This window comes from Bos javanicus, chromosome 10, assembly GCF_032452875.1.
Source record: "Bos javanicus breed banteng chromosome 10, ARS-OSU_banteng_1.0, whole genome shotgun sequence".
Taxonomy (NCBI): Eukaryota; Metazoa; Chordata; class Mammalia; order Artiodactyla; family Bovidae; genus Bos; species Bos javanicus.
Genome location: NC_083877.1, coordinates 62,447,863 through 62,474,709, shown reverse-complemented (window position 1 = coordinate 62,474,709; position 26,847 = coordinate 62,447,863).

Genomic DNA, 26,847 nt, shown 5'->3' with positions numbered 1-26,847 from the left:
GGCTAACACTTTCACACCTTCACTTTCCGCTCTTCTAAACCTATTCAGAGGCTTCTTTTTGCCAAGCCTCACATCTTCACCTAACAGTCTGTTCATTAAGATTTCCATTCAAAAAGGTAAATTTGCCTACATTTACATATAGATGTTATTCAGAGGTGAGATAGTCTTGAACCATTATTAAACTTTCCTTTTCATTTTACTTTGCAAAAGTCAACTTACTACTTATGCCTCAGTTTTTTACATCTGTGAAACAGGTATGCTATTTTGTATGAATAATTCCGGTTGACTTATGTTGTAGAATTGCTTCCAAGCAGTAGAGGGAAGTATTGACCTGGGTATTTCTAGAACACGGCAGTGCAGAGAATTGAAGTAACTTCTGGCACCTGGGCAAATGGGAAATCCCATCAACATTTTTTCCCTCCTCATCAGTTCATAAAAGCTCCTCAGTTCTTTAATTTGCATTGGAAATCTAGCTTTCAGGGTTCCAGGCTTGAAATTAAATAGGGCTTTCTCTAAGTGTTAGGAGATATATCACTGTCTAGAGTTCTTTTGAGGTTTCCCAGGTAGGTGAGTGGGTAAAGAATCTACCTGCAATGCAGGAGACATGGGTTTGATCCCTGGGTTGGAAAGATCCCCTGGAGGAGGGCATGTGACCCACACCAGTATTCTTACCTGGAGAATCCCATGGACAGAGGAGCCTGTTTGGCTATAGTCCATAGGCTGCAAAGAATCAGATGTGACTGAGTATACACACACACACACACACACACACACACACACACATACACACACACTCACAGAGTTCTTTCGAGAGGTAGAATTTTCTTTTTCCATCAAGTTTCTGGCTAGTTTTTCACTTCCCTTCTTTATCTCATGTATTACTTTATTCTCTACTTCTTTTGCAAAGAAAGTGTAAAAATTATAAGTAGGAGAAAACATGAGGACTGACCAGGGGAATATCTTTATCTTGGAATGGATTTAGCATAAAAGATCCTACATGAGACCTACATAGATTTTCTCTAACATCTTGAGAATGAGACACCATTCTGTCTTTGTACTTTACAAGTTCAGAGTTGTTTGAGATGTAGGGTCTAGTTCAAAAACTAGATCTATATTTTCACTAGATACATTGGATCAAGCTTGTCCCTTCCTCTGAAAGTTAGGAGGATGGTGTAGTCAGCAGAGGGTGCCTGGAAATTGTTAACAGCAGTAACATAATGAACTGGTTACCCAGGGTCAAGGAGCTGTATATGAGTTATTTAAAAAGCCAGTATGTGATGAAGCAGCAAAAATTGAATTATATCACTTAAATTATAATAATTGACAAAGCAATTAGCAAGCTGTTCATAAAGCCCAAAGTAGCCAAACATTATAAATTGTGGCACCACCTGCTGGCTGGAGGACTTTTTTGTTTCCGTTTTTCTTACTATATGCTTCATTTATATCATTATTTCTCCAGCAGCAATCAGGCATCTGGCAGTAGATGCTCCTGTCACTGCATTGCCTTCTTGGCCATCAGTTACTCTGGTTCAAAGATCAGAAGGTAATTTTGGCTTTTAGCTAGCTGAACTTGGATTGAAATAAAGAAAACATGTCCCCCTCTTTCCTCAGTATTTAGTATCCATACTAACAACAATTTCAATATTTACCCAGAGACAGATGAAATAATGAGCCTAGCAAATCTGTGCCAAACACATATTTCAGCAGTGACTGTAAAAAGACATCACACTTATCACATTCAGCTCTGTTCCCAAAATACATTTTTTGACAGAAGACAAATTAGACCATCGCACTGCATGGTGATGGGACTCATCTCTCTACAAGGATTTGATTAAATGCCTTTGACCCGTGTCATTGACCACAGAAAGGAGAGAGAGAACATAAATAAATTCTGTGATTTAAAAGTATATACTACAGAAAGTGGGCTTCTCTGGAAATCTGGAACATGCAGCCACACGGTCTGTGCACTGTGTTTTGTCCCGCTCCCAAATGAAAGGGCTTCCTGGGATAAAGTCACATGGAAAGAAAGAAAGGTGCTACCCTCCCACCTCTGGCCTGAGGTGTGAATGGAAGAAAATTGATATGAGATGGAGAAATCTAAAGGCTATGTGGTAATTAGTAAAATCTATGACCCAAACCACTTGAAGATGACAGGAGCATGTCACATCATCTTTGAGAGATGGTTCCCTTCTGCCCAAATGAATGGAATATCTTTTGCAGCAAGTTTCCAAATCCATTTGAACCATAAAAATGTTCACTGGTTCATGAAATGTCTCTTGACACCACCTCCATGTATCACTGCCGTCCCTGCCTTCCACCATTCCTGAGTCCTGTGACCCAAACTGTTAGGTCAAAGACACTACATGTGTCCATTGATTTTTGAGGATTGTTTTCCTCAAACTGTATTCTCACTGTGATTTCCCCATAAAAACTGAGATAAATAGAAATGAAAAAGAAGGGCTCACTGTGACCTCCTCCTACCTGTCCACCTAACCTCATTTTTGTTTAAAACCAGGCCTCATTTTGTGTTTCTATCTGGACACATGATACAAAATATCAGTAAAATCAGTAATTATATTTATGGTTGTATTCACGTACCTTTGGAGCCGATTCAATTTTTTTCTGCCTTGAATTCTATTTTATTGACTATACAGTTTGTTATACTTGCTTTCTTCAAGTAATATAATACAAAAATCTGCACTAACTAGATTTTTGGAACTCATATTGTATGCCGGATATCTTAGAGAAGCTTGATCTTTAGTGATATCTTGTGATGAATTCTGAGATAAAGCTCTAATATCCTTCTGCTTATACATCTGTTTAGGGGGAAAATGTTTTTCTTTTATTTGTTGATTTTCTTTGAAATGATATATACCTGAGTTACCATCCATCATATTCATTCCAAGTGTAAACTCTTCTTTTGTAAGAATGAAAAGTAAAGCAAGTAGAACCACACCAGATCCCCATAAATCTGTTGCTCATAGAAAATATGAGGTTGTCATTCTGGTGAACTCAAAAGAGGATGGACTTTGGATTATTCCAACTGATCTGTCATTCACAAGCGAGATGGCCTTGGGCAAGTTGAAGTTCCCATATATTTAAAATGGGGATAGTAAATAATATTTGTAGACTTTTTGTTAAGATAAAATAAATCATCTTTGCTTGATTCTTGCGACTTGCTAAGTGCTTAATGAAGAGAGTAAATGTCTTATAAATTGATATCAAGGGGTAAGAATTGCTTAATGAAGAGCTAGCTCTTCATTATGTAGGGGCCCCTGACCAGGGCAGGATACCAAGAACCATCCTAACTGTAGATCATTACAGATGTTTTTCAGACTCAAGCTTTCTCATATATGAATATCCTTTACGTTGGAAGATGCTGCCCAGATAGGGAAGCTGGAGCCTCTCCTGGTCCTACTTTTATTTCAGAGACGCATCTGTGCTCTGTTTACAGATGTCCACAGACTAGTTTGGGCTTCCCAGGTGATGCTAGTCGTAAAGTACCCACCTGCTAAGGCAGGTGATGTCAGAGACTCGGCTCAATCCCTAGTTCTTTCCCACTCAAGAATACTGGAGTGGGTTGCCATTTCCTTCTCCAGGGGATCTTCCCAACCCAGGGATCAAATCCATTGTCTCCTGCATTGCAGGTGATTTCTTGCATGGCAGGCAGATTCTTTGCAGACTGATTCACCAGGGAAGCCCTTTCTTTCACATGACCGTGCAGAAATCAGATCCGTCTCATTCTAGCTAGAAAGCCTGGGCTTTAGGCATAGGTTCATTTTTATTTCTTTGCATCCCCTGCTAACTGCCTGTGGAAGAGAACCCTGGGTCATCAGGGACCATGAAATAAAGAATGAAATGGGAGCATCACAGGGAAAAATAAACAAAATGGCAGTCACAAAACAAATTGAAAGTGTTCAGCATTTAGCTGTATCTGCACCTTTCCATCATGCTGACATACACACGCATACACGCTTACAAACATGCACATGTACAGTCTATGTCTGTGGGGCCTGTGTGTGGGTTTGGCTTCTTCTAAAGACAAACTGAAATCTTCCTGTTATGGTGTCAATCTTAGGAGAAGTTCCATAACTAAAATAATGCCACTGGGCAGCAAAAATGCATTAATTTAGTCACAGACTGCACACACGAGTTTTGCAGTCTTGTAAGTTACCACAAAATTGCTATGCCTCCATTGTTGTTTCCCATATATGCAAGTATGATAGAAATGCAAGATTTTGGTCCATTCTGTATAATTTAGAGTATTTGATAAGCAGAGGGAGAGCATAATGCTTAAAAGTTTAATTATGTCTGTCAAAGGTCCATGTATCAAACTGTTTTTCAACATGCCTTAATAGTTTTAAATGTCCAGAAAGGCAATTTTCTAGCTCTGGATTAATGCAGATGTTACATAAAATTGAGAGTTTTTGTGGAAAACTTCCCAAGTTGTTAAAGCCTCAAAAGCCTCCTTTGAAGACGTCTTCAGATAACCCATGTCCCTGGCATCACTGACCCACAAACATTCACACAGAAAACAATGGCAGATACTTTCTGGTTAATTCAGAAATCTAATCCAGTCCATTCAGATGAGAAGCAGAGGCCCAGTAAAAGCTTTTTGCAATGTAACAATTGATTATTATTGATAAAGCACTACCCTCAGCTCCAACCAACCAAATTACGACATCCTCAAACAATAGCACAGGATAGTCTTTATTGTTATCTTATAAGTGAGGAGAATGAGATTTAAGGAAGTCAAGGAACTAATCCAAAGTCATCAAGTTAAGAGGTGACAGAACTGTGTCTAAAACCCTATGCTGCAGCCTGGATGGAAGGAAGTTTGGGGCAGAATGGATATACATATGTGTATGGTTAGGGCTTCCCAGGTGGCTCAGTTGTAAAGAATCTGCCTGCCAATGCAGGAGACCCGAATTTGATCCCTGGTTTGGGAAGATCCCCCAGAGAAGGGAATGGCAACCCATGGCAGTATTCTTGCCTGGAAAATCCCAAGGACAGAGGAGCCTTGTGGGCTGCAGCCCAAGAGGGTTGCAAAGAGTAGAACACGACTGAATGACTGAGCACACACATATGTATGACCGAGTCCCTTCACTATTCACCTAAAATGCTGTGCTTCAGTTGTGTCCAGTTCTTTGCAACCTCATGGACTGTAGCCTGCCAGGCTTTTCTGTCCATGGAATTCTCCAGGCAAAAATACTGGAGTGGGTTGCCATGCCCTCCTCCAGGGGATCTTCTCAATCCAGGAATCGAACCAGGGTCTCCTGCATTGCAGGCAGATTCTTAACCAGCTGATTTACCAGGGAATCGGCTATACCCCAATGCAAAACAAACAGTTTAAAAAAATAAATAAAACCCCATGCCACCAGCCTCCACATCCTACTGTTTCCCACTCACGAAGATGTAATCTGTCTAACCTTTTATTAGACGCTTGTCGTGTGCCGTGCACTGTGCTAGTCCTGTGATCACAGGGTCTCCAAAGCTCAACTTGAGAAATAAATCCATGTGTCCAAACCTGCTCAGCACACCCAGGCTGGTAGTGATTCTAGTCAGGATTGAGGGAGCAGACCAAGGGCCTTGGATCATTTTCTCATACTTGCTGGGAAGGAAAACATGCATGTGTGATGTTGGTGGAGGTAGAGATGGAGGTGCGGTGCATACTAAATTATTCAAGTGTTGGCAGCCGTGTAGAGATGGCATAAACATTGAGTTGACTATCCTTGGGGGAAACAGCAGCATCTTTGCTTATATCTGTAGGTGTGCGTGTGCTCACATACACACACTCACACACACACACACACAAACTTACATCATACCCGTATGAGTAACAGGTCAAGGCCTAGACAGTTCCACCTATGTTTTGAATATGGCATCTTTTCCTTTCATTTCTTCTTGGACTCAGAGATAAACCAAACATCATTCAGCATAATTTAATGTCTTAGTGATATAAGCAAAAGGCTGAAAGACCCCCATCCTTACATTTTCTGCTACTTCACCTTGATCCCATTCCCAAGCCCCAGCTAACAATAGCAAATTTTTTCTTTATATCTAAGGGGAAGTCTGTCCTAGAAAGGACTGCTCCAGCCACTTCCTAGTGAAGAAGCCCGTGCATCTCGGGGGAGCCCAGTAGGAACATCAGTTCTCAGTTCCCATCGCAAAAGCATTAGCCCTTGGCAGCTAAACGCAAAACCTTCTGCTGCTCCTGCTGTGGTCCTGCAACCTCCTACCCTAAGAGATAGTGCATTGCTGTCAGGATCAGCCAGATTTGCCCTTTCCTCAGAGTTGAAAATGAGACTTTTCTGTCCATCTTTGTCTTCTGTGCACCTGCTTATCAGAATCACAGACCTCTCCTCCCACCTTCTGAATTCTTCCAAGGAGTCTCCCAGCATACCAACTGGCTGGGGCCTGTGGCCGGCCAGCTGCTTCTGTCCCCCAACACCGACCCCCACTGGAGTGGCCCTGAGTTGTCCCCAATGTCCCACAGTGCAGGCCACCCCCTGTCTCCCTTGCAAGGGAAGAGCTCAGCGCAAGCACGGTGTTCATTCCACCCCATGGCAAGGGCATTGGGAAACCTGTGCTGCTCTATTATGGTTAACACTCTGATAGAAAAGTTGGGGATTCAGAGAGCCAATAAACAAGACCCTTTTGCCCTCCCGAGATGGAAAACAACACAGAATTGCAGGCATCAGACATATAAACATCAAAATAGCAGCTTTATTTTTGATGAAGCTAATTAGAGAATGTAAGAGGGCTTTGATGTGCCACCCAACAGGCACCCTACACTGCCCTCTAAATTGAACGTGTCTCCCTAACAGCACCCACCACACACACAGGCACACAGAGAATGCTGTGAGCACGTATGTGCGTCTGCTCAGACAGGAGGCTCAGAACAAAAGAGGAGGGAGTTGCCTGGGCATGCTCAGATTTGTCCTCCAGTTTTCCTAGTCACTTCACAGAGCCCGCATGAGTCCGTTAGAGGCTCCCCATAACTCTTCTTTTTGTGGAGGGGAATGAAATTCCCTGTTCTGTATGGCAGTGGTCCACAAATTTGGTTATATTCACGGAAGACAATTGTTCCATGGACCAGGGGAGGAGGGGATGGTTTGGAGATGACTCAAGCCCATTTGTAGCACATATTATTTCTGTTATTATTACATCAGCTCATCTTCAGGCATTAGATCCTGGAGGCTGGGAATCCCTGCCTTATGGGAAAAAGAAGAGTGAGGAGTAAGGGCTTGCTCCTCTCAGGAGAAACTGTCTCCTTCCTGTCATCTGAGCCTGGGAAGACACAGTAACCAGGCAGACATGTGGATGGAGTGTGGGATTACGGTGGCTCCGAGTGACTGTTTGCATGAGAAGTAGGGGTCAGCCAGGAGGAAGAAAAGAAGTCAGGCCTTGCATAAACTAGAGGTATGGTGTGGAAGAGCTAACGTGAAGGGAAGAGAAGGAGCCATACATGTTCTCTTCCGCCCCTATTCCTTGGTTGGCCCCAAGTCGAATGTCTTCTCTTTAGCAGGTAGGTCATCCAACATCTTCATTCTTTACCTGTTTAGTAAGAATAAGAACATAAGTGTTAAGTATGCCCAACGATGTTTAGGAACACTGAGGAGGTAGCAAAAAGGGTAAGACTTAAAGCAGTAGGCACATTCTGCAGAACCACTGGCCCAGACTTCCATAAAGATTGATATCATACATTAAAGACCTATACAGGTGCTGTGGGACTGTTGGGAAAATATAAAGATTGGCTGTATATTAGCTCATCATAGAGTATCAAGGTTAAATTTCCAACATATGGTGATTGTATTTATGGTTATCTAGGTAGTATCCTTATTTTGGGGCTTCCCAGCTGGCTCAGTGGTAAAGAATCCACTTGTCATTGTGGAAGACACAGGAGATAGGGGTTCAATCCCTGGGTTGGGAAGATCCCCTAAAGTAGGAATTGGCAACCTACTCCAGTATTCTTGCCTAGAGAATCCCATGAACAGAGGAGTCTGGTGGGGAGTCTATAGGGTCACGGAGTTGGATATGACTGAGCAACTGAGCAGACACACACACACACACACACACACATCCTTATTCTTAGGAGATACATGTGGAAAAACTTAGGAGTCAGGATTTCTAACTAACTTTCAAACAGTCCAGCAACAAAAGCAAAAATAGTCCTTATATGTATGTATGCATGTGCGAATGCACACACACACACACACACACACATAAAGAAAGAGAAAAGGAAAAAGAAAGTAACTGTGGCAAGATGAGAATAATTGGTGACTTGAGGCAAAGGTTATAAACCTGTTCATTGCTCATCATCTTATTCTTGCAACTTTTCTGTAGATTTGAAATTTTAAAAATAAGTTGTGGAAAGTGGGAAAGAAGTACTAGAAATGCTGATGGGCCAGAGGAAAGGTGAGGTGGGATATTATTGCCAGGTGATCAAAGTCTCAAGGAGCAGGGAAGTCGGGGTCAGGATGGCAGTGCACAAAGGACTTCAATCTAACCAGAGACCGTACAGAGTCAGAGAAAAGGAGTTGGGTAGGGAAGTAGTAGGATTCCAGTGGGGAGCTGGGCAGCCTGAGAGGTGAATCTTGACCTTTTATCACTGTTTCCTGGGGCCAGAAGTTTATGAAAGTGTAACCCTGGGCAGCCACATTATGTACTCTGAGCCTCAAAGGAGAACTTTCCCATATCAAAATTTAAATATGTACACAATGGCCAGTTTTATCCCTTTGCCTTAAAATTTTTTCCCATCTCACGCCATCAGATCCCAGAGAAGCACCTTTGAGTTTGTTTGTCTTTTCCTAAATCCATCAAGTAACATGCCTTCATGTTAGGTTTTAGAATCGTTTTGTGACTGTGGTGGCACCAGAGAAACCTTTGCTAAATTTAGCCTTGTTGCTAATTAGGAACAGAAGACATGTTAAGCTTCAGGCTTAAATACAGAACTTGGCAGGCTACCAAAATATGGAATCAAATCGTCATTTCAGGCTGCGGGAAAATCCAAGGCTGAATGATTCTGGTGGGTAATCTCATATATTGTCATTTTCATCTTCCAGGCCTCCTAAACTGTGCAGGCATCTGCATACACACACACACACACACACACACACACACACACATCATTGTTGACTGTCCTACTCAGCCTCCAGAATTCCCCATGCCTCCTTTTCTAAATAAAAAGGCAGTGGATTCCAGGGATAGAAGCAGGGTTAGAGAAAGAGTGTCTATGTTGACTTTATACTGGAAGCTATTATTGTATGGAGTGCCGTGTATAATGACATGCCATTCCCATTGAGAAGAGGCACTGACCACATTCTCAGTTACGCTACTGCAAGAGTTACATTATTCCTGTTGCCATATTTACATCCCTTTAGATCCAGACAGCGACTGCAACCACAATAGCTACACTCATCCTCTAATCCAAGCATAAAGTAGGTCTTTCAAGTCAGGCTTTAGGCATCTACACAGCTGTATCTAATGCTACAGTGCTGCCAGTATTTAAGGGAAAAAGGGAGCAGTGCCTGAGATATTTGTCACTCCAGGGTCTCTATCGTTTAACCAAAATAACTTGAAAAGGGTGTTGTTCTCATCTCCTAGAGTCATGTGCATTTCCCCAGGGTGTTAGGGGGATCTTGGAACTGTCACTTTCTACCCTTCCTTCCTCCTTCCTAGATCTCACCATATTAGAATGATGATGGGAAAACTAACTAGGGAAATAGAATGGAGAAGAAAAGAGAAGTTAGGCAATAGAATAAAGAGAAATCGCAGTTATTGCCATTGTCTTGTATTTTTCTGCCCTTCCGCCCAGGCAACTAGCTCTTCTGGGTTCTCAGGTAGGACGCTCCTTATATTTGTTGACTGAGGCCGGAAGCTGGCTGGGCCCAGACTGGCTTTTGGTCCCTACTGCAGAAGTGCCGTTCCAACTGGGTTTCTAAGTGCCGAGATGGAGCAAGAAAAAGGCAGTGTGCTGAAGCCAGGCTTGCCACTCCCATGTTGTTCTCAAGTATGTCTATGGAGGAGTATTTATCATAAAGGAAGAAAACAGTAATAGCCCAGAACTGTCTGTTTGTTCAACTCCAACTTGAATGATACCAAAGATTAAATCTTGGTTTCCAATTGTTTCATGCCAAGGCTGTTATATTTAAGGTCCAAATATGTGCACCATATGTCATAATGTAGCTTGACAATTACCTCAACAGGCAGTGTCAGACAGATGGTAAACATTACTACCAGGCATACGTACATTTAGAATTAGACATTTAAATAAATTCAGGCCTGTCTTAAGCTTATTAAAAGGATTTGGGTCTGTAAAGCCATTTCAGGCATCTGCATATGTTAAAGTGTCTTTTGCATCCTGAACAGATTTGGTTTGATTCAGGCACCTTCCAGCTACAGATGGCAAGTGACATGCGTTTTCTTTGAGCCCAGTACCTGCAATTAGACCAATAATAGCAATTAAGCAGAATGTAAAGAGATTGAAAGTTCAGTTCTTAGTATCGCAACCATGCATTCCTGCCTATGAAATGACAGAAAATCCTCTGCAGGGAACATCACCGACCTCTCTTAAAAGCCCTGAACTTCAGAGAGAGAGATTAGAAAGCTACAAAGATACCTGCCTCAGGACCAAGTCAAAATCTCTCTGGTTTAAACCTCAGGCTACAGCAAGCTTTTGACATGAATCTCACAAACTGAAAATAAAGGTTAGCATTCCTTGAGAGAATTGAAAGAAGTCTTCAGATGAATGTGTTTTAAGATATTTTCCCCCCATAACTATATAAAAGCCCTCTTTACAGTCTCTTCTTCTAGGAGGTTTTGAATCCTATTTGGTGTTGCAAAAAGCTTCAGTATGGTTTGTGATAAGAAACTAAATGAGGCTGGGAATGAGGTCCTGGAATTTATTAAGTTGCAAGTGTAGCCAAAGCTGCACTCTGAGAGGGTGGCCTCATGGAGTGGATTGATCTTTGGAAGCCCCTGTGTACTGGCCATGCATGCAGTTCACTGCTAAAATTATTTCTCTGCTTAGAATAGCTTCTTCGCTCCACTTTAAAAAAGAAGCAACAGTCTATGTGCATAGTGCCTGATAAACCATAGGAGTTCAATAATTTGAAAAGAAAGGGAGGAAGGGAGGACAGAAGGGAGGGAAGAAGAAATGAGAGACAAATCAAGACTTCAAACGCATGTGTAATCTTAGGAATCTTAGCCAATTGAGAGGGAAAACCTAAAACTGTGGTTTAATACACAGATGCTGATACCTGGCCTTTCTGAGCTCATATCCTGATTCCCCTTCTTAATAGTTGTGTGTCTTTGTCACATTTCTTGACGTTTTGGAGTCTTGGTTTACTCATCTGTAAAAGGGGGTAATAGTCATCTCTTTCGGGAGGATTAAATAACACAGCGTATGTATTATATTCAGAACACTAGTACTGTGTGTTGGTTGTTTTTATTTTGGGAGACAGAGCTCAAACCTATTTCTTTTTTCCTTTCTTTCAGACAGACTTAGAGGGTTCAATACAATTGTCCTCCTTTTTAGGTCTACTTCGTAGATCAAGTTATTATCCTGGACAGCTCCTGACTTGAGTGAAAGAACTCTCTTACCCTGTGTGTTTTGTAATGCTTCCACACCAGTGCATTTAGCACTGGAGCTAAATCCTAGTTTCAGAGCTACAGATTTTTATGGGTATATGAGGAGGAATACTCTAAATTCTAGTGTGCCTGTGTGTGTGTGTGTGTGTGTGTGTGTGTGTGTGTGTGTGTATGAGGGTAACAAAAGCAGAATCTCTAAACCCTAGGGATGGCCAAATGGAGACCTTTGTCCCACTTACTCAGATTAGCTCTAGAAGCATATGGAGCAGCTTTTGGAAGAACACCTGTTCTATCCCCCTTAATAAAGACAGATTGGCTTAGTGGCTTAATTATCAAGCCCTCTTGTCCATTATTCTATTGTCTCCTGTTGCCAGCCTCTTCTAGGAATCTGTATTGTCTTTCTTTGTTCTATTTACATTTGTTTCCAATTTTTTGGACTCTGTATTCTCTATTGCCCAATAAGTAATCCCAAGTTCCCTGATATGACATTGAAGCCCTCCAAAATAGAGCCCCTCCATCCTGGTACTCTTAATTAAAAAAAAAAAAAAAAGCTGTTTGACATCCCTTAAACTTTGTAGGTGCTAATACATTTCTCTCCCTTTTGTCATACTGTTTCTTTGGCCATATCCTCCCCTACTCCTTTAAAGCAGGTGAAAGTAACTGCTGAAATGCTTTTCACTATTTTGGGCTTATTTGCCCTTTGGGTTTCCCAAGTGTCTCAGTAGTAAAGAACCCACCTGCAGTGCAGGAGACCTGGGTTTGATCCCTGGTTGGGAAGATTCCCTGGAGAAGGAAATAGTAACCCACTCCAGTATTCTTGCTTGGGAAATCTCATGGAGAGAGGAGTCTGGAGGGCTACAGTCTGTAGGGTCACGAAAGAGTTGGCCATGACTTAGCAACTAAGCAACCACAAAAATTTGACCTTTACCCCAGTGGTTCTCAAGTGTTTCTGCTGAGTGAGGAACTAGTTCATCACCAGGGCACTAGTGGGAAATGCAAATATTCAGGCCATTTCTAAACTAAATAAGAAACTCTGGAAGTGGGGCCCAGCAAGATGTACACTTCAGGTGAATCCAGTGCGTGCAAAATTTTGAGATCTACACCTTAGCCCATCATTTGAAATGCATTGCTCTCCTCTTTGATTGCAAAACAGTTTGTTCTTTTTTCTTTTTGTTATCTTTGTGTCTTCTTGATGGAGAACATGTCTTTCTTTTCTTTCCCTTGATAAATACTTAAGATGGAGATTCTCTAATCCATTGTTGTATCTCCCAACCTGGCCCATAGTAGACTCTCACAAGTCTATGAAATTGATTCCCTTCAAAACATACTTCTTGAGCATTAAACATACGTCAGCCTCCAGTGTCGGGTCCTTGAAAAGACAAAGGAGCAGTTCATCATGAGAACTGAAGGAGTTTACAATCTAATTGGATGTCAAGAGCTGCATATATGTGATGATTAGAGAGAAGCATAAAGTGGTCAGAATGCAGAGTATTATCATGAGGTGCAGATGGACAAGCCCAGGAAACCAGGAAGAAGAGAGACTGCTGGCTGGCTTGATGGGGGCTGCTGCTGCTGCTAAGTCACTTCAGTCATGTCCAACTCTGTGCAACCCCATAGATGGCAGCCCACCAGCCTCCCCTGTCACTGGGATTCTCCAGGCAAGAATACTGGAGTGGGTTGCCATTTCCTTCTCCAATGCATGAAAGTAAAAAGTGAAAGTGAATTCGCTCAGTCGTGTCTGACTCTTCGAGACCCCATGGACTGGACACCCCATGGACACCAGGCTCCTCCATCCATGGAATTCTCCTGGCAAGAGTACTGGAGTGGGGTGCCATTGCCTTCTCCCTTGATGGGGCCTACTCACAAGCAATGGAGCTCAAGCTAGGCCTAAAGGGCAGAGGGTATCAGTGGGCCAAGACGAATAAAGATTCATTTCCTTGAATGAGATCAGGGAGATTCATCTACAAACCTCACACAATCCTCTGACACCACTTTCCATATGGCACTTAGTTCTTAGAGGGCTGAATCAGATCCATAAATACTTTATTTTTATGACTCAGATTAATGTGATATTAATACCTTGCTAGAATTAACCAAGTACATTATAATCTAATTTATGAGAGGAAAATCTGGGTGTATAATAAGTATTCACAGTACCACCTTCTGAAAGAATGCCAACATGTACTGCTTCCAATTTCCTTAGGTTTTAAACGGTACCCATGAAACCACCTCTTCAATTACACATGGCCGATGTGTGAGCACCTACTTTGTAATGAAACATTCATCTTCCTTCAGAGCTGCCCTGGGGCAAATGGTAGAGGAGGTGAAGTCAGTTTGTGATATTCTTCCACCGTTGTTAGAGATTTCTTTAACATCAGTTTAGTCTGTATCCCTGGGCTATCCAAAGATCACCACTGTGGGACTACATGCTGAAAATGCATCAACTTCCAGATTTATGGTCTGCAATTTTAGAGATAGAAAGTGCCTTAGAAGTCATCTCACAACCTCCTTCATCTTTACAGTTGAAAGGGCAGGTGCCCAGACTCATAACATGGTTTTACCAAAGCTGCACAGTTGACAAGTTGTCTAACCTCTCCTGCCTCTCAGATTAGTTTCCTCTCCCCTCAGCCAATTTTATTAGGTTGCCCCTATATCTTGACATTGGGCTTCCCTGGTGGCTCAGATGGTAAAGAATCCACCTGCAATGTGGTAGACTTGGGTTCAATCCCTGGGTTGGGAAGATCCCCTGGAGGAGGGCATGGCAACACACTCCAGTATTCTTGCCTGGAGAATCCCCAAGGACAGAGATGCCTAGCAGGTTACAGTCTATGGGGTTGCAAAGAATCAGACGTGACTGAGCGACTAGGCACAGCATGGCACAGAGTATCTTGACATTATGGTCTCCTTACCTTCCACCCACCTGGCCTGAGACATATCACTTCAGAGACTTACGTATGAGCCATTAAGTCAACAATGCTGACTTGTGTTAAGATAAATACCTAAGTAGGTTTCCTAGATCAAGTTTTTTGGAGGAGGTTAGAGAGGAAAATGAGAGAATTGAGTAGGGCTCCAATTCAAATAAACCTAAAACCCGATTTTAATGTTGAGGAGGTATGCTGTATGACAGGTGGGAGGAGGAGGTGATTGAAAGCAAGAATGCCTGCACACCTTCAGGCTACACCACAGGCCACCCATGGGCCCCAAGGACCGTCGCATCTGAAATACGTATTATCATTTAGAATTAAGCCACCTGTCCTGGGCAAGGAGTTTCAATCAAGAAAACTTTAATTCATATTTTCTGTTAAATTATTTAACATTATCAAATGTTTGAGATTAGGCATACTGCCCCACTTTTTCCCTTTGAATCTGACCCTATTATTAGGTTCCAGCTAACGTTTATGTGGGGCTTCCCAGGTGGCTCAGCAGTAAAGAATTCACCTTCCAGTGCGGGAGACATGGATTCAATCCCTGGATCAGAAAGATCCCCTGGAGAAGGAAATGGCAACCTGCTCCAGCATTCTTGCCTGAAAAATTCCATGACAGAGGAGCCTCGTAGGCTATAGTCCCTGGGGCTATGACTTAATGACTAAACAAGTCTAAATAACAACAGCAACAACAACAGCAAAACATTTATCTGGCTTTAAGTCAGGATTCTGAAACTTAAATGCTGATGATATGTTAAATACTGATGCATATGCTGATCACCACTTAACTTGCTATATACACAATCACTTATTAATAGTTGTGGTCACAGGGTATCAGGCAGTGGTTAGCATCAGGATCACCGCACAGTACAACTCCAAGGGGGGCCATTGATGTTGCAAACCCTGTACCTCTCAGACGCTGCATATGGTACACTCTACAACTGAGCCAAATGTAATCTGTATAGCGGTCAGCAGTGGCTCAGGTTAGTGTTCTTTATTTCTCTTGCGTATGTGTACATGATAGAGCAAGTACCATCCATACATCCATCACTCCCAGCGTCCACACAGTTAAACCATCAACAGCAGGCGGATCCAGCAGGCAGTGAGTGTGGAGGGTCAGATGCCAAACACTGTGTGGTCTTGGCAGATGGGCAGAGCACAAATCTTTATGTGGGATCATCAAGCAGGTAGACATGCCAACAGGTAGCATCAGGAGACACTGGCATTTCTGGGGTTCAGGGGAAAGGATTCCCATCCCTTGGGCAGAGGCCCTGGGATAAAATGACAGGAAATATTCCTAGAAGGCTAAGAGTACTGGGAAGGTTACCAAGTTGGGCACTTTGATACAAAAGAATGAGACAAAGATTTTGCCAGAACTAGGGTACAAGGTGGGAAACTGATCTGAGAAATAGAGACAGAAGCTCAATTAGAGAACTGGGTCCTGTGGTCTTAAAGAACTAGCAGCTATGGGGATTTTATTCAGAGTCACTTGAATGTTGAAGGAGAACTCTTTAAATCATTGTGATTAAGATAGGGTTGATGCTAGAACCTGAGATAGGGCTTAGTCTGTGGGTGGGAGGAATGTGTCCCCAGCAGCAAGAAGCGGCAGGCCGTGGGAGCAGGAACCAAAGTAGGCCTTGACAGATGTCTTCTTCATTGTCATTTGCCAGTGATGCATAAAATGCGATGTCATTACCCCCAGGAGGTAGTACATTCTAAAATGTCAATAGCTTCAGGAAAAGTATAGATAAAATTCATGGATGAGAGACCCAGAGTGTGGGTTATTAATAGAAACTAAAAAGTTTTAAGGCATACAGTTAACCTTTGGGTGGATATCAGGGAATGACAATCGTTTCCCTCTGGAAGAAAAAAAAAAATGGTGCCATAGTCTGAGGTGGAACACAAGGCAGAATGGACCAAAGGGCCGTGAGCTACATGATAGCGTCTGCTACTTATAGTCCACTTCTGTGTGTGAATCAAGATATATAAGCACATATACATACTCTGGCTCAGTTTTCAAGCAACCTTAATACTAATCTCTGTTACTGTTACACCCTAATTTTCTTACGGAGAGTACCTAATTATCTCCAGTCCTGAATGAGCAGAGGTTTACAGCTTCACTTTCTGTGGGCCTCAAGAACTGCTTCTAGCCTCAGGCATGAGTAGAAGTGAGCCAAATATATAATCCAGGAAAACAGATGAACCTAAAATTCCGTTAGCAAGGTGACAGGTAGTGAAGGGATAAGTCTGCAGCAGAAGCTTGGCCAGATGGAATGAGCAGGTTCAAGAAGTGAATCCAAGATAGATTCCCAGGCAATAGAAGGGGTGTGTGTGTGTGTGTGCGCGCGCGTGCGCATCTGTGTTTAGTACTTGAAGCATCTTAAGCCAAGCTCAGCTCTTAAAAGAGTACTGAAACAATTAGATTAGTAAGACCCACAAGTGATGTTCTCTGTAGCTTCTATTTTGTTTAGACCCGTATTTACACATTGTGTTGCTCACTCTTTGTTGCTGAATGAATAAGTAAATATTTACACTGCTACCTCAAATGGGTGTTTGTTCTTCATCTGTTTCAACAAACTGGAGAAAGCTCCAAGGTGTTGACCACTTGAATGATAATTCATGCTGGTGGATGTGGCTTCATCATAGAGACTGAGTTTGTAAAAGGGAAAAGTACACCTTTTCACTGTCTGCATTTGTCCAGGAGTCATTCCTAAAGGCCTTGTTACCGGCATAACAGAGCTGTGGGAGACCCGAGGAGACTCTAGACACTCAGGTTGCATTGGAAGCACACTCAGGTTCTCTGCTTCCAGGGAACCCTGAGAGAGAATTCTCTTTCCAGGCTTCTTCTGTGTTGTCTCCTGGGGGCAGGAGATCCTTGACGGAACTCCAGGAGGTGAGGGCCACAGGGCTATTCTATCTACACTCTGTCTTTGGGTGATCTCCTCCAGTTGTAGGGCTTTTTGTATCTTTTGTCAGCCACACCCACATTCATCTCCAGTCCAGCCCTCTCTTCCAAGTGCCAGACTCTACTTTCTAACATCACCAAATGCATTATATGCAAACCGAACTCATACCTACTTTCTAAATCGTTTTCCACCTGCAGCAGTTTTCCCATTTCAAGTGGATGGTCTCTCCATTTTCCAGTTATTCAGGTCAAACACTTCAGTATCAGCTTGCTTCGTCTCTCTCACACACAGCTTCTAACCCATCAGAAGATCATTATAGCTCTACCTTTAAAACATGTCCAGAATCTAACTGCTTCTACCAAGACCTCCCCATCTCTTGCCTGTAACTGGTAACTCAATAGCCTCCTAACTGGTCTCCCTTCTTCTCTCCTTTTCCACCACCTCAGTCTTTTCTCGATAGTTTCAAAATCTTCCAATGGATCCCCATTTTACTCAAAGTCATTTGACAATTGTCAGAAATTCTGCTTCTTAAAGTGTGGGCCATTCAGCAGCAGCACCAGAGGCAACTAGGAACTGGAGATACAGCATCTCAGGCCCTACCCCACATCAAGTAAATAATGGCTGTTCATTTTCACAAGATCCCAGCTGATTAACATGCACCTGAAATTTTGATAAGCACTACTCTACAAGATCCCATATTATCTGGACTCATATTATTCTTTGACCTTATCTCCTACCCCTCACCCATCCCTCTGCAGTTGTGCTAGAAGGGTCCACACTGTTCTCTTGGACTTTCTCAAACGTGGTGGCATGCTCCTGACTTCCTCGCTGAGTGTTTTTTCTACCTAAAATGATCTGCCTCCAAACATCAGTATCACCAGTTATTTCACCTCCTTCAAGCCTCTGCCCAGACTTACCTTCTCCAAGAGGCCTACAGATCTACCCTATACTAAAACTGATAACTGCTCTTCTCCCACAATTCTCAGTCACCCTTATCTGGCTTTTATCTTTTATTTCCTAACCCTTATTACCTTTTAATACTACCATATTCTACAATTGACTTACTATGTATGTTTTCATCATCTGTCTTCCCGCTGCCTCCTGTTCTGAATGTCAGCTTCACAAGGAGCTGATACATCAGTGCCTAAAATTATCCCTGACACATAGCAGGCTCTCCATAAATCCTTGTTGAATAAATTAATGAATGCAGTAGAAATATTCTGTTGCTTGCTAATCTGGGGATGGATTTACTTTTCTGCAACAATCCTCCTATAATGGTAGGGATTCATCCCCAGATAGAGTACAAAGGTCTAAGTGTATAAGGAAGAAGACAGGACCCTCTCCTAGAGGCAGCCCCAGCAGAATGGAGTTTTCCCAGAGACTTTTCCTTTCCTCTTAGAGAATCCCTGAGGATTAGAGCAAGTCTGTCATGCCCCTACAACGTGGTCTACAACAGGCTATGGGGGGCATATGTCTTCAGGTAGTGGAAGGCATGAGCCACACACAGGACAACTTTTCAATGAGGCTTTCTTGTGTCATATTGATATATTTTGACTCCGTGGGCTAGACTTGGAACAGAACCAGCAATTACCTTTCAAAAATACATTTTTCACTATGCATTCATTCTTCCAACCCTTCTTCACAGACAGAACTGTAACTTGGGTGGATCTGAAAGGGAATACAGAGGTGGAAAGTTACTTTTGGAAAGCAGAAAACCACAACTCAAATTGTGGGCAGCAGGTTGGCTGCAGAAGGGAGTCGTAGACTTGCTACTTACTGGATGCTACTCTACAGTGACCTCCATTGAGCCATGTGGAATCAGTGGCTTTTGTACGGTAGCAACACTGTCATTTATAGTGACTTCACATACTCTAATTTTGGGAGTGCCAGAGTTGTTTCATAATGTTGTGAATGGTATCAGCACCCCGTTACCATCATGTAACCTGAGCTCATTATCACACTGAGCCCCCCACCCCCGGTACTTCAGTTCAGTGCCATAATACAGGTGGTCAGGCCTCACAACAAACTGAAATGAAATTACAAAGGGATCTTCTGGAATGAAACAATGTGCCTTGTCTGCTTCCTCTCAGATGATCACAGCAACCACAGGCACATCAAAGTGACAGGATCAACTTGCTTTTCAAATGCCATTGATGTCCCAATTTTGAATTTAACCATTACTGTCAAGCTGAGCCTATTTAACAAAAACCTAATTTACTGTCTCATCAACCTGTTGTACCTTTCCAGAGAATAGAAGGGAGACTAGAATACTAACTGTTCCGAGCTCTCCCCGGCTGCTCTTTTATGGACAGACAGCTCAGGGACAGAAAGGTCCCACGTGCTTGGTGGGGACACTGTGAATTAATATCTGTCCTAGAAGTGTGCCCCTGGCTACAGCTCTACCAAGCTAACAAGTTAGGTGACTCGCCTCACTTCTTTAAAGAAATTAAAAGGGGACATCATTAAAGTGATAAGTATTGATGAGTCGTAAGACTTGCTCATGCAAAATAATTGCCAAGTGCCAAAATATTCTCCTAGCAGCTGATCCTGAGCATTGGGTCTTCAGTGAAGCAAGGAGTCCAGACTCAGAGGTAGCTGTTCTGAATAATACATTTTGTTTAATTTCTTTAAAGAGGAAACAATTTTTTAAAAATAAACTTTAAGTGCCCAAGAAGAATGAAGGTTTGTTGAGGGATGTGCTGGACTGAAGCAGTCTCTTTGGGTACACAGCAATGCTTTCTAGAAAACCACTCGTTTCAAGAGCCAGTGCTACTCTCTAATTTTGTAGCTTTCAACTGCAGTTTTGGGAAAAGTAATATCTTGGTCCATAGAATTTTTAGGTCTTTAACTTTATAATGGATGAAGAATGAACTGTCATCTATTAGCCATACATATTCAGGGGAAAGACGCTGTTGTAGGCAGTTGTATGGCAATCCCTGATTCCCTGAGTGCCTGATTTTTCCATTGTGATCACATTGTTGGTTATTGCTTACCAGGAGTTTTCAAAGTGGGTGTGTTGGAAATTAGATCATAGACTCTCAGATTGGAAGGCAGATGTCTTCGAGGTCAGACAGTCTCACTCTGAAATCCGCCTACTTGAAGGCCTCTGGCATGACAGCTGAGTTGTTTTTTTATAGAAAAAAACCTATTTGTTCCCTTCCATGCCTTCATTACACACCTATATTGTGGTACAAGGAATGCAGTGAATTCTATTTCAAGCTTTCCTTTTTCTTTTTTAGAGGTACCGCAGGACACTGAGACTAGGAGCAAAATATAGCCTAAAATAACATAAGATGGAGAGGTTCTGTGTGTCTGCTGCTCTTGTTTATTTGTTTCCTTCCCTCCTATCTCCCCCTCCCCAGCTCCCACTGGGAAATTTTTATCTGGGAGATTCTTCTCCTGACCTTGGAATGACCCTTAGCTGTTGTAGTTCCTTCGTGTCACTTCTTTTTTTTTTTTAAAAGAAGGGTGACCTACAGGCAATGCCTTTGGGGCCTCACCCAAACCCTTCTTAACCCCTCATCGGCTGGCCTCTACACTAACGGCTAATAAAACTGCTTTATTTTTTAGCATCAACAAGTTGAAGGTGCTGTTTTTTCTTAATTTCCTGGAAATGTCTCGAAACCTTCTCCTCTTTAGGCTTCCTGCTTATTTTCCTCTCTGAGAACACACGGATCTTCTGCTTGTTTTCCAAGCTGGGCCATACTGATTCATTTCCAGAGACATTTGCCCCAGGGCAAAGACTTTGGCTTGCTACAACTCTCTTTCACTAGTTCTGTCTCTTGAACTTCTGTTCAGTTCAGTCACTCAGCTGTGTCTGACTCTTTGCAACCCCATGTGTTGCAGCATGCCAGGTTTCCCTGTCCATCACCAGCTCCTGGAGTTTACTCAAACTCATGTCCATCGAGTCAGTGATGACATCCAGCCATCTCATCCTCTGTCGTCCCCTTCTCCTCCCACCTTCAGTCTTTCTCAGCATCAGGGTCTTTTCTAGTGAGTCAGTTCTTTGTATCAGGTGGCCAAAGTATTGGAGTTTCAGCTTCAGCATCAGTCCTTCCAGTGAATATTCAGGACTGATTTCCTTGACGATAGACTGGTTAGATCTCCTTGTAGTCCAGGGGACTTTCAGGAGTCTTCTCCAACACCACAGTTCAAAAGCATCAGTCCTTCAGTGCTCAGCTTTCTTTATAGTCCAACTCTCACATCCATACATGATTACTGGAAAAACTATAGCTTTGACTGGATGGACCTTTGTTGGCAAAGTAATGTGTCTGATTTTTAATATGCTGCCTAGGTTGATCACAGCTTTTCTTCCAAGGAGCAAGTGTCTTTTAATTTCATGGCTGCACTCACCATCTGCAGTGATTTTGGAACCCCCAAAATATAAAGTCTCTCACTGTTTCCATTGTTTGCCCATCTATTTGCCATGAAGTGATTGGACCAGATGCCATGATCTTAGTTTTCTGAATGTTGAGCTTTAAGCCAACTTTTTGACTCTCCTCTCCTCTTTCACTTTCATCAAGAGGCTCTTCAGTTCTTCTTCACTTTCTGCCATAAGAGTGGTGTCATCTGCATATCTGAGGTTATTGATATTTCTCCCAGCAATCTTGATGCCAGCTTGTGCTTCATCCAGCCCAGTGTTTCTCATGAAGTACTCTGCATATAAGTTAAATAAGCAGGGTGACAATATACAGCCTTGATGTATTCCTTTTCCTATTTGGAACCAGTCTGTTTTTCCATGTCCAGTTCTAACTATTGCTTTTTGACCTGCATACAGATTTCTCAGGAAGCAAGTCAGGTGGCCTGGTATTCCCATCTCTTTAATAATTTTCCACAGTTTGTTATGATCCATACAGTCAAAGGCTTTGGCATAGTCAATAAAGCAGTAGATTTTTTTTCTCGTGCTTTTTTGACGATCCAACAGATGTTGGCAATTTGATCTCTGGTTCCTCTGCCTTTTCTAAATCCAACTTGAACATCTGGAAGTTCATGATTCACGTACTGTTGAAGCCTGGCTTGGAGAATTTTGAGCATTATTTTGCTAGCGTGTAAGATGAGTGTAATTGTGTTATAGCTTGAACATTCTTTGGCATTGCCTTTCTTTGGGGTTGGAATGAAAACTGACCTTTTCCAGTCCTGAGTTTTCCTAATTTGCTGACATTTTGAGTGCAGCACTTTAACAGCATTATCTTTTAGGATTTGAAATAACTCAACTAGAATTCCATTGCCTCCACTAGCTTTATTCATAGTGATGTTTCCTACGGTCCACTTGACTTCACATTCCAGGATGTCTGGCTCTAGGTGAGTGAGCACACCATTGTGGTTATCTGGGTCATGAAGATCTTTTTTGTACAGTTCTTCTGTGTATTCTTGCCACCTCTTCTTAATATCTTCTGCTTCTGTTAGGCCCATACCATCCCTGTCCTTAATTGTGCCCATCTTTGCATGAAATGTTCCCTTGGTATCTCTAATTTTCTTGAAGAGATCTCTAGTCTTTCCCATTCTAAGGTTTTCCTCTGTTTCTTTGCATTGATCAGTGAACTTCTGAGGGCTCATTAAATGATGAGAGCAGTAGTAAGATGAGGACGATTACAACTGCCAGGGATATGGCTATTTATTTATTTTTTAAACTGGAATTTTGTGTGAATCTGAAGTTTATGATTTAGAACACAGAGAGGAATTTAATTTTTAATCATAAGGGGAAAATAAGGAAGACTCTGAGAGACAGAAGGAGTGAGAGGCCGAAGGACAGAAGGAGACATTTAGGCTAGAGCAGCCCTGGGAAAAGACTTTGTTCTCCTTGTTTTTTAAAAGGTATTGACTCATCCTAAGAAGTGCTTTCTCCCATTCTTTTTAGACACAAAAAGAACCCAAGAAGAAGAACTCAATGGCAAGCAGGGAGTGAGTGATAAGTAATTGTTTACCTAGATGACAATCAGAGGGTTAAGGGGAAATCCAATAATCACCAGTTTGTGGAAACCAGGTTTTATGCAGTAAAAACATATCAGGATGGCAAAAAAGACTTTCAAAATATGAGACCCGACAGGCCTTCATCAGTGATAAATGATTGTCCAAAGTGGCATTTATAAAAGTCAGGTGCACTGACTTGGCAGGAGGCCTCCAAGGGGTGTAGCTTCTGGCCTGAGACTGGGCCCAGTCCCCTCCCTGCCTTTTGCTGTAGCTGCTGTTTGGTTACAAGGGGCAACAGACAATTCATAAGGCTCTGGTTCAATCTGATGACTCCATCTACTCCCGCCATTTGTATCATCTTAGTCCCTGCCCTCTTCCTCCCTCATGGGGCAGTGGCAAGAATGATTAATGTGAGGCCCATGAAATTTTTTGAGCTTCTTTGAAGAAATGCATGAGTTGTCCTTATTATCATCATCACAAATTGTGAAAATGTTTTCACAATGTGCTTTATGCTAGGACAGCCCCTGTTCTCATCACTGAATTCTTGGCCTATGTTAATCTTTCTTCATGCTACTGACCTTTCAAGTGAAAAGTGAAAGTGTTAGTTGCTCAATCGTGTCTGACTCTTTGTGACCCCATGGGTGGTAGCCCACCAAGCTCCTAGAATACTGGAGTGGGTAGCCTATCCCTTCTCCAGGGGATCTTCCTGACTCAGTGATCAAACCTGGGTCTCCTGCATTGCAGGTGGATTTTTTACTGTCTGAGCCACCAGGGAGGCCTGACTGACCTTCCAAGATCTTCCCTAAAGGAGTTGAGAGAAGAGGAAGAAGAATTTCTTGATTAAACAAGACCTTTCAGAAAATGATAAACAGAATTGCCAATCTTTTTTTGCCTGTTTTTGTGTGATTCTATGTCTTCATGAAACCTGGGCAGTTCTCACCAGGTAAGACAATGGAGAAATCAGTGGATGATATGAAATCAATTTTCCTTGAGTTTTAAAGTATAGTTTAAATTTTACTTTAGAGAATAATGCTGTGGGAATTTATTCACACATAATAAATCCTAATAGTAGAAGAGAGCGATAAGGATTGGAGACGCAAAGAAGCTAAGGCCCTGGGACCTCAGCCAGGGGTAGAGTGACGAGTGGAAACCAGGTCTCCTGGGACAAGAAGGAGTGCTCCTTTCTTTCTCCTCATATCACATGCTCTCACCCTGAGAGGACATAAGATGGACAGAACGTGCTTTAACACCTTTTTATTCATGTCTTGGGCAAGACCTATATAATGTAATAGAAGGCTGACTCTGAAAATGTTCCCTCCAATTGCAGCTGTCAGAATATAGTACAAAAAATAGCTAGAAGAGATATGCATTTTTTTGTTGGTTTCAGAAAATTCTTAAAGATAGCTATTTCTGAGAAGTACCCCATGAACACCTGTGATCTCAACCACAAACAGCAGGGCCCTGGGGGGATAGTGTGAAATAGAGGAGTTGGGTTGAGGGGGGGTCAAAAGTCAAATGATGGGATATGACAGTGGAGAATCTAATACCAAGTACCAGGCACTTTGGGTTTTTTTGGCTCTGTAGAACTAAAACACAGGGAAATGGAAGGTACCAGAGAGGAGCCAACATCTAACGAAGGTGAATGTGCCTGCTCATGGTGTCTGTGCTGGCTGTGGTTTTGAAGCAGAAGAGTCTCCAAGGACTGAAGATAAAACTTGGATTTTGTGTTTTTTGAGCTTTAATTATACTGCTTCTGGCAGAGTGAGTGAGACCAGAGTCAGGGTCGGGATAGTGGAAAAGCTGCCTTTTTTGTGCACTACACCAGTGTAGAACCGCCTCCTCTAGCAGGTTTTGGCTCAGAGGTGCCCCGCCGACAGAAGCAACTCTGTGCTGTTCATTGGGCCATCTTGAGAGTGCATGGGTCAATATGGGCTCATTCTGTTTTGCCTTGATGCATGTAGACTGGCTGGACAGAGGTTGTAGTGCTCTTTGAGGGCACTTGAAAGAGGAAGAGATAGCTAAATGAGTTACTGGGGGACAGTTGTGGAGATAGTACTCTGAACTCTACAGGTGTCTCCAGATCCTTGTAGAGGAGACCTTTCCCCCACCTGCCGTTGCTCAAGGCCCAGGGCAGTTGCTCTTCCGAGAGTTCCTTCTTCTCCTGCCTTGACATTCTTCGCAGTCTCCTCAACTAAAATGTAAAATTTTCAAGGCCTTGCTTGCCTTGTATCTATTTTTATATCCCCTGTGCCTGTGCCAGAGCTGACACATAGCAAACATCCAGCCAATGTTGGCTGAGTGAATGGATGACTCCTTCCATGATTGTTCCTTGATACCAGAAAGAAGAGTCTTCTTTTCTTTGAGTATAACATCCCTCCAGATTGCAATCTCTTTAGAACCCTGGGCAATAATAAATTATTTTAACTAAAAGAAAATCCTTCCTCAAGCCTAGAAAACAAATATATCATAAAGATTCATTACCACGAATGTGCTTTAGTGAGACTATATCCCTTTATCTACCAGTAATCTAACTACACTTGTCCAGCTCGCTCCAAGCCACAGGTAGCTAGGGCAGCTCTGTGGGCGCCTGGTAGACTGTACACAGTGGGTCCTGTGGAGCTGCTGTGAAACCAGGGGAAGCATGCACTTGGGGTTTAGAGGGAGTCTCAAAATATGTGCTTTCCAAGAACAAAGCAAAAGTTGTAATTCTATTTCAAAACCAAGTTTATTCAATTTTTTTAAGATACAGAAACCCATATAGGAAATAGTTTCATCTATAAACTTTAGGATATCTCAGAAATCTCTTGACACCATGCATTTTTCCCTTGCACCATTTTCCACAATTATAAATTATATGTCTTGTTTATTGTCTGATTTCCCAAATTGGTCTATAAGCTCCATGTGGTCAGGGACTTTGCCTGTCTTGTTCACACTCTGCCTCCAGGGGAAAGCATGGAGCTTTAAAACATGTTTGTTAGATGATGAATAAATGAAAATTTAAGTGTGTCAGCCTCTTCCCCAAAATTTTTAATGGTATCTCCTCTTGAAGAGGAAGCAAAAGGGGTCTTTAGATGGTGTGAATAGTGACTCTAACTAGTGGTGGTGAAGTCCACCCAACAGGGTGGTGGTGGTGGTAGTGACAGTGACTTTGTGTGGTCTTCTTTATTCATCATGGGCAGAAGTAGGGAAGGCAGTCAAATCCATTAAGGTCCCAGCAGGAAACAAGTGAAAACTTTCAAACCAAGTAGTTAGGGAGAATGTAATAAATTTACCCTTACTAAGTTATGCACAAATTAAGAGAAACCTCTAAGAGATGATGAGGTCATCTGTGAGCGGACTCATGGAGTCACAGCGCTATAGAAAAAGACGTGTAGAGGATATGGTCTTCCAATAGCCATGGTCTTCCACACAGTCAACCTATCAAAAGAGAGTGGGGCTTTGGTATGTGAAAGTGAATATCCTCATCTCACTCTCATCTTGCATCTTCTGATGGTGTCCTTTATTGGCTGAATCCA